Source organism: Felis catus, chromosome B3 (assembly GCF_018350175.1).
Source record: "Felis catus isolate Fca126 chromosome B3, F.catus_Fca126_mat1.0, whole genome shotgun sequence".
Classification (NCBI taxonomy): domain Eukaryota; kingdom Metazoa; phylum Chordata; class Mammalia; order Carnivora; family Felidae; genus Felis; species Felis catus.
In genome coordinates, this window is record NC_058373.1 from 41,024,504 (window position 1) to 41,033,416 (window position 8,913).

General features: G+C 49.9%; 1 protein-coding gene across 6 annotated transcripts in view; it reads left to right on the forward strand.

Annotated features, from left to right (window-relative positions):
- DAPK2 (death associated protein kinase 2) overlaps positions 1 to 8,913 on the forward strand; it is a 121,319-nt gene that overhangs the window by 81,701 nt on the left and 30,705 nt on the right. The gene's annotated exons all lie outside the window — the stretch shown is intronic.

Sequence of the window (8,913 nt, forward strand, 5' to 3'; positions counted from 1 at the left end):
TTTTATACAAGTATTTTCTGATTTCCTTACCCCCTCAGGGTATTCTGAGAGGTGGACCCTGCTTCCTGTTTCTTAGATGCAAAGTTTAGCTTGTGCCCTCTTCATCTCCGCCCCATGCATAAGACTGTGAGCCCGAAGCCCTAGAAATACATGCGGTTTGCTTTATCAACTACTGCAAGGCCACCCTAGGGCAACCTGAGGAGAAGTGACCCTCAGAATCTGAACTTCTAAATAGTGGAGGAAAGGAACAAAATGTGCCCAAATGTAAGCTATAGACAGCCATTATTAAAAGAATTGAAATATAGATGCTTTGAAATGGGAAGCATTAAACCAACCAGGTGACTCTTACAAGATACAGCAGGAGGCCACATGGTGAAGTAGAAAGAGGAGAGGATTGGGGGTTGAGCCTGCATTTGAGTCTCAACCTATGCTGTGTGACATTGGGAGTTCACCTCTCTGACGTTTCCTGGCCTTGAAAGTGGAGATAATATTGCCTCTTCTTCCTGTCCTGTGGGGGTGGAGCAAAGGACCAGGGAGGTATCAGTATTAATGAGAGGGCTTGCAAATTCTAACACTTCCTGTAAATATTGGTTCTCAGTTTTAACTGGTCTTATTAGGCCACATTTCTCCCTATTCCTCTCCCTATTCCTCTCCCTACTCCTCCCTATTCCTCCTAAGGGATTCAGAAGGGACGGTGGGCATGGAAACATCCAAAGGGGGAATGAATAAGGTAGCACTTTCCAGCCAGCCGGCCGGGAAGATTTTGAGGGTGGCAGGACACTGTGTAAGACTGACAGGAAACTAGAAATGCAAATTGCCTTTGCATTCGCTGTTAGGTGATTAGAGGCCTCCTGGGGCTTCTAGCTGCCCATGCCCTCCACTGGGGGCCCCTCCCTAGGCCTGGCCTCCAGGGAGGTATCATGTGTTCAAACAGTTACTTCTAGGTTCCATTCACAGCTCCACTGTCAGTCCTCTCACCGCCTCTGATCTCAGTAGGAGTGAAAGAATCTGATTCTGGAAGCAATGAAAATAGTAGAAAGAACAGGAACCTTAGCACTAAGAAGAACTGGGCTTGAATTTTTTTTAAGTTTATTTATTTATTTTGAGAGAAAGAGAGAGAACGTGGGAGGGGCAAAGAGAGAGGGAGAGAGAGAGAATCCCAAGCAGGCTCGCACTGTCAGCACAGAGCCTGATGCAGGGCTAGAACTCATGAACCATGAGATCATGACCTGAGCCCAAACCAAGTGTCTGATGCTTAACTGACTGAGCCACCCAGGCGCCCCAACCTGGGCTTAAATTATAAGCCCGGCTCCACAATTTAGTTGTTTGGCCTCAAATAAGTTACTTAACTTCTCTGTTCCTTAGTTCCTCATCTAGAAAACACAGAGAGTACCCTCCTGTGTGAGGTTCTTTGCAGTGGTATTCTGGGAACAGCCAGATCTCCAGAAAACAAGTGTATGCTTATACACACACACAAATTTATCCTGAATTTTATGATACAAAGATTTACAACACAACTTATAAACAATAAAGTAAATAATACTTTTTATTGTAAATTCCAGAGAGCAAGTTGTTTCTCATAGCACATTCGGTTTTTTGCCAAACCCTTGTATCCATAGCCAATCTATGGCTGCAGGTGACACCTGAGTGTAGTTCTGAGCAGAATGTTGGTTGATATTTTTGTCTACGTTAACAAGTGAGATAAAAACCAAACAATGAAGACATGCGTTGGAACTTTACTCGTTCGTCAATGACACGAATGACTTCTTTGCTGAACTGGATAATAGTTTCTAAATACCAGAAAAAATGTATTTCCTCAGTTTCTGGTGACGGCTACAGACACGGCACCCTTTTAAGTTTAATCTGCATTATTAAGTGATCTTCTCCAGCACTTCTTAAGTCTAGGATCAAGAAGGCCACAAACGAGGTCCTGATCGGAGCATCTGCCAGTTTCCATGGTATCAGTACACCCACCATGGCCAATTTCAAGGAACCAGCGTGCAATTGCACACCATTCATTAGTATTTCCCCAACACAGAGATAGAGGGCAGAAATCACCTCAAGAGCATCGAGACTATTAACACATAATTGACAAAATTAGGAAGCAATGAGTTTTAAGGATTGTTTTTAAGATAGCCTATTTAACTGTAAGTTTATATAACTTAATTTTAATATTAAAATAATACAGTTACATAGCTCTCTTTAACAACCAGCTCACAAAATTCCTTCAAATTTAACAATTGGCTGTCATGAGCCAGTGGGCACCCACCCCCCCCAGCACCCCCTTGGGTCTCAGAGACTTTGCAGGTGAAAGCATTTTGTGAACAGGTTTCGTGCTCTATGCAGGCTGACTGTTGTCAGGGGTGTAGTGATAATAATGGCAGCCAACGTTTCCTGAGCACCTCGGAGACACGCAGGCTCTTCTATGAGTGCTGTTCTTGCGTTCGCTCTTTTTATCCACGCAGCCACACTGTGAGGGAGGTTCTGGGTCATGCCCATTTTATAGAAAGAGGAGGTTGCCCGAGAGCTCCTTGGGCTTTATTGTGTCTCCTCAGAACCTCTTAACATATTAGTATTCCTATTTTTCAGATGAGGAGCCAAGGCTCAGAGGGGTGACTGACTTGGCAAGGGTCACACAGCTAGCACAGGGCAGAGTGGGATTCAAACCTGTGTCTGTCAGGTGACTGGGCCCTCATCGGCACTAGTTTCCCAAACATGACACTATCCTCTTCAGACTTGCTTAGAGAACTTGCTTTCCAAAACCAGTACAAGAGCCTCACTCCTGGTGAGTTGATTTCTGTCGGTTCGGTAGCATTAGCATGGTCTCCAGAGGATTACAATGGGCAACTAGCTCAGACGCGGACCCCCAAAGCACAGCTTGGGGGCTCAGAATGTCTTGATCCAAGCCCAGATTCCTCACTGGTGAGATGGGGCACCAGCCATCCACAGCTGGGTGGCTGTGAGGATCTAATAAGGTGATGTTCGGGGAAAGCTCACCACAAATGCTAGTTTGGCACAGACCACAGAGCCAACATTGCTGATTGGCCCAAAGCCGAAAGCCAGTGGTCCTGGAATGCCTTTGAAAGTGAATTTTTATTTCTGCCCCTGCTGCTAGGGCCTAGAGACAGAGTAGGTAGGTAGAGTAGGTTTTCTCCTCTGCTTTACTGAATAGGGCAGTGGGAGGTCGGAACCACGTAACAGCCTTCCCCAGAGGAGGAGGCCATGAGCGAGTGGCCAGAAGCTGTGGCTTAACAAATCCAAGTGCAACCCAGTTGGGGCCCTTCCCTAAGCCACAGCTGTGGGTTTTCTGGGAAAAACATGGAGCTGGGGCAGGAAGCTGCTGAGGCACCACGGCCAAGATGGACGTGCCCACTTTGCCAGCAGGCAGGAGTGACCCCAGCAGGCACCCTTGCATCAACTAGAGGAAGGGAGGGGACGTGGGAGAAGGGAGAGCCCACAGGATCTGGAGTCAGCCAGAACTTGAACCCTAGCTGCACTACTTATTACTGAGGCACCTTGGGAAAGCACTTAACCTCTCTGAGCCTCTGTTTCTTCATCTGTAAAATGGGGGTGATGATGGTACCTGCCTCAGAGAGTGAGAATCAAGTAAGTATGAATGCTTGGTAAACTAAATGCTATAGGTTGTGCTTTTAGGACCGTAGAAAGAGCATGAGAAGCCCGCCTGCTCTCTGCAAGTGGGCAGTCTTGTTGGGGAGGCAGGACTAACAATCAGGGTCTTGGCAAAATGGTTGGTACTGCGGGGCGAGGTTTCTGCACAAGTGTGGAGCCAGGACAAGGAAGGAGAGCTGGGCTGGGTATTCAGATGATACTTCCTGAGATAGGAATTTTGGCTGGGCCTGGAAGGATGGGTAGGAGTTCAGTAAGCAGATGAAAAAGACTCTCATTCTGAGAAGGAGACACATGATCAAGGAAATAATCATAGAGATGATGCTGGGGCACCTGGAAGGCTCACTCGGTTGAGCATCTGACTTCGGCTCATGTCATGATCTCAGGGTTCGCTGGTTTGAGCCCTGCATCAGGCTCTGTGCTGACAGCTTGGAGCCTGGAGCCTGCTTCGGATTCTGTGTCTGCCTCTCTCTCTCTCTGCCCCTCCCCTGCCCTCGCTCTGTCTCTCAAAAATGAATAAACATTAAAAAAAAAAAAGATGATGCTAACAGTTATAGGTCACGTTTTATGCTCTGTTTGATCCTCTTGGTAACCCTCATGAGGTAGGTTTTGTTATCTAATTTATTACTGCTTATTTAAGGTGAGAAACCTGTGGCCGACAGGCTAAGGAACTTGCCAGTGTCACACTGCTGGTAAATGGCAAAACTGGGATTCAAATCCAGGTTCTAAGTCTCTTAGCTGTGATCTCTCTTGATTCCCTAAAAGCAGAATGAGCAAGAGACGCATATGTGGTTTGTCCATTTGTCCAGCAGACAATTCCTGAGCACTTACTGAAATAGCAGCCACTCTTGGGTGCTAGGGGTGGCAATGGCAGGCGAGGCTCCCATCCGCCTTGTGGGGCTTCAGGATAGAGGAGGGAGGACACATAAGGAATTACAGTGCCGTTGGTTCTCTGCCAGAGGCATGTCGGGGTACCATACAGGCCCTAACGGGAAACAACTGGCTGCACGTGCCAGAAGGGAGGGGATCACAGAAGATGTTCCAGTGTGTGTGTTGGAGTTGGGCGTCAGGGGAAAGAAAAAGCTTGTGATGAAGGCCATTCCCCCAGAGTGAACTGCAGATTGGGGTACGGGTGATGAGGAGGTCGGTTGGCATGTCAGTGTCCAGTGATAGGAGGGCCTTGAATGCCAGACGGAGACGGGCCTTGGGCATAGACCACACTGGAGGCTTGTGGGAAGGGGCTGCCTGTGGCCTCATCCACAGTGTGCCAGGGGGAGAGTTTGCTGCAGCACCATGGAAACCAGCCCAGAGAGGCCTAGAAGCAGTCAGCCTTGCTTTCTCAGTTTGCCCAGCACCTCCTGAATAATCTGGGGCCATGCTCGATATTTGCAATGAAGGTTCATCTGCAGCCTTCTTGTCCCCATAGCACAGAGTGGCTGGGCCCCTGCTCTGCTGAGGTCAGCGGCCTCACCCAGTGATAGGTAGGCTGCATAGGCACCTGGAGAGGATGCTGGGTAGGGAGGGGGTCAGCAGACTTGGGCTCTGCTCCTTGCTCAGTGACCTTGGCAGTTTCTTGACCTCTTTGAGCTGCTCTGCAACCATGAAGGGACTAAATGACCTCTGAGGTCCCTTGTAGCCTCACCATTGTGAACACGGTATGGTGAACTGGGGGTGAGGATGAGTGGGACAGGAGGCAGGTCAGTGAGAGGGCATGGTCTGCAGGTGTGCACAGGTGACTCAGCAGGGATTTAGTAAGATTCCCAGGGCTGACTGTTGTCATTGCTACATCCCAGAGAGGAGCAAACAAACATAGCTACCATGATTTGAAATCTTGCTGGGCATTGATCCTTACGTGCACCATCTATGAATCTTCAGAACAACCCTCTGCCATGGTAGGTGACTCATTTTACAAATGGGAAATCATGGTTGCAAGAGATCCACTGACTTTGAGCAGGTTTCACTGTGAGTGACAGAGCTGGGATTTGAAACTCGACCTGCCTGGCTCAAAGCTCAAGTCTTTTGCACCTTACTGTGTAGCCCCCAGAGGCTGCCTTCATCCTGCAGGGGCTCTTGGGCATGCTGTACTGGACTGGCGGGGATCACCCACTGACATCGGTCCTGCCAGGAGGACTGGCTTCTGGTTGGCACCATAGCAGGCACCTCTGACCAAAGCTGCTAGGGCATGGAGGGGCATGTTGGCCTCTCCCACAGCTGCCTGCCTGGTGGGCTGAGCTGGGTGATTTGTTTTGACAGGTGAGAGCAGTTTCACCTCTTGGTAGCAGCTCCACAAACCCGGTGCTGGGCAGTGGGGGCACCTACTGGAATGTGATCCTTCTTTCCAGCCATGCTTTGGAGGTGATGGCAAACATGTGGGTAGTATTTGGTTGAAGCAACTAAAGCTGGAGGAAAGGGCAGACGGTTAGGACCACACTATCCCAGAGAGCATCCTGGCTTGGGCCCAGTGGTTTGTGGTCACAGTGGATTGTTCGTCCTTCCTGACCAGGAGCCAGGAGACCTGAGCCTTTGTATGTCCCGCCTTGGGGCCCAGAGGAGTGGGAATTTGCCCGGCCAGCTTGGGAGGTTATGCCACCTTGCAGTTGCAGAGGCTAGAGCGCGAAGGGGCTCTGGATCCCATCCAGTGTCTATTTTAGAACTGGGGAGCTGTGACCCGGAGAGAGGAAGTGATGTGCTTAAGTTCACATGGCCTTGTATGGTGGAGGTGGAACTGGAATTTCCCACTACCCAGGCCCAGGATCTTTTCTAGTGCCCTACCCTGTTCAGGAAGGGGGAAGCAAAGAAGCTTAGAAACCCCCCCTGGGGGAACTTCTGCTTTATTGGCCCTCAGACTACCCTTGGGGATCCTCCCTCAGTCATTTTTCTCCCGCCCAGCCCTATAGCAGCCCTGTGGGGAGGAGTGCACTAGGGCCCCCCTAGTGGTGGTGGAGGGCCTCCACAGGGCAGAAAAGGAAGGACCACTCACTGGTTCCCAATTCTTTCAGTGCACGTCAGCGTATTTCAGTGGGACATACAGGATGCAAGACACCATGGGGGAGGCCAGGAAACTTAATGCTGACCTGAATTTTCCCAGGGAGGCCACCACTCAGGAGAGCGGTGTCACAATATGAGAGACAGCCTGCAACTTAGGACCACTTGCTCATAACCCCCACCTAAGGGGGTTAGAGCACAAGGTCAGGGGCTGCTTCATTGAAAAGTAAGGGAGTAAAACCAGGCAGGGATGGGGCATCGTCTCTGAAAGTGTGAAGAAGAGTAGGAAAGATATTCTAGGCAAGGGGAAGAGCCAGAGAAAAGAATGGAACTGAGATGTCATTCTGGGTGTGGTAATACCCACCTTGAGGGGATATGGGGCAGGTGCAAGCAAATGATGGGCAGTGAGGCTGGGAAGGTAGTGTGGGGCAGTCAGTGCAGAACTTCGATGCCTCAAATATCAGGCAGGGCACCTTGACCTTACTCTCGTGGTCAGTGGGACCGCTGAAGATATTTAACCAAACTGGGTGAAGTGGTGGCGAGCAGGGGCTGCACTGCCCAGGAAACCCACCCTGATGCCGCCATGATGAGCTATTGGACCTTGAGCCAGTGCTTTAGGTCTCTGAGCCTCTGTTTCCTCATCTGTGAAATGGGGGTGATAACAATCCACCACTCAGAATGGTTGCAAAGATGACATAGAGAGCTAGTGCGCTACTCGCCTTGGTGAATGTTTGGAAAATAACAGCCCCTGCTTTGCCTCCTGGTTAGTGAAGGCTGAGACAGCAAGAAGGAAACCCTTCCGAAAGCGAGAGGAGCTGCAGATATAGGGTCTATTTTACTGTTTTGCTGTTTGAGGGCAGGTCTGAGCCAGAAGCCAGTCCAAATGGCTCTGTGTGTGAGTGGTAAGGTGAAGACAAGAATCTGGGTCCTGACACCCAGTAGAACATTCCTGCTGCCCTAAGGTCACCTCTCAGCCTGAAACCCACAGGCCATATCACTTTATCCAGACTCTCTTTGGGGACTCTGCCAGGACCTCTCTTCTCTCCTTGAAACAAGGAGGTCCAGCCCAGGAGATCCTGAGATTCCTTTTCTGAGCCTTTGAACCCAGCGTGAGGGCAGGCCAGAACTGCACTCAGGGCCCCTCACCTGGGTAAAGCGTCACTGGAAGAAAAGGCGTGCAGGGATGGGAAGCAAGTGCCAGGACAGGAAAACAGCTATGCCTGAGCCAGGGTCCAAGCCTGCCCTAGGTTGCCAGCCTGGAGCAGAATATCCACTTCCCCCCTGGGATAGATTTCCCAGGACCTTTGGGAAGCAGGAAGATCATTTACTCTAGTTGTTAGAGCAGAGGTTTTGGAGTCCAACAGATAGAGGTTAAAATCCCCATGTCCAGGAACACCTGGGTGGCTCAGTCGGTTGAGCGTCCAACTTCAGCTCAGGTCATGATCTCACAGTTCGTGAGTTTGAGCCCTACATCAGGCTTGCTGCTGTCGGCGAAGAGCCTGCTTAGGATCCTCTGGCTCCTTGTCTCTCTGGCCCTCCCCCACTCATGCTTTCTCACTCAAAAATAAAAAACAAAACATGAAAATTCCTGTGTCCACAAGCCAGTATTTCAGTCTTGGTTTCTTTCTGAAACAGGGAAATGATAACATCCACTGCATAAGATAGCTGGAAGGGTTCAATGAGGTAGAAAGTATGTCCCGTGCTGGGTTAGCACATTGCAGCGAAATGGCAGGTGTCTTCGCTCAGGGAACAATTATGAGCACCTGGTGGATGCTGGGCTCTATACTGAGCTTTAGGTAGTTGATAGGAACAAAACCCTCAGGAAGCTTATAACCCAGTGTGAAGAGACAGATAAGTAAGCGACCACCTTGAGACAGTGCAAGACACATTGAAATGGGGGAAGCACAGGATGTTATGGGAGCTGGGCAGGAAATGTGTGTGTGTGTGTGTGTGTGTGTGTGTGTGTGTGTGTGCGCGCGTGCGCGCGCACGTGTAGGCCTTCTGGAGGAGGTACTATTTTTACTGAAACGTGAATAGGAAATTAGCCAGGTTTGGGGTAGGGACTGTGCAGGAAGAATGTTCCAAGCAGGGGAGAAGTCATCTGCTATGTGTTAAGTTCTTGGGGCAAGAACTTGCAGGGACAGGCAGTACTAAGGTAAGAAAACGTGGCCTGACCCTGAGGTTTTCACAAGCCAGTGCAGAGGCTGTTTCCCCTGGACTGTGGGACACAGAGGTGAGAGGATATAAGGCAAGGATATTTCTCACCTCTCAGAGCAATGCTGCCTGGGAGAATTCAGCCTC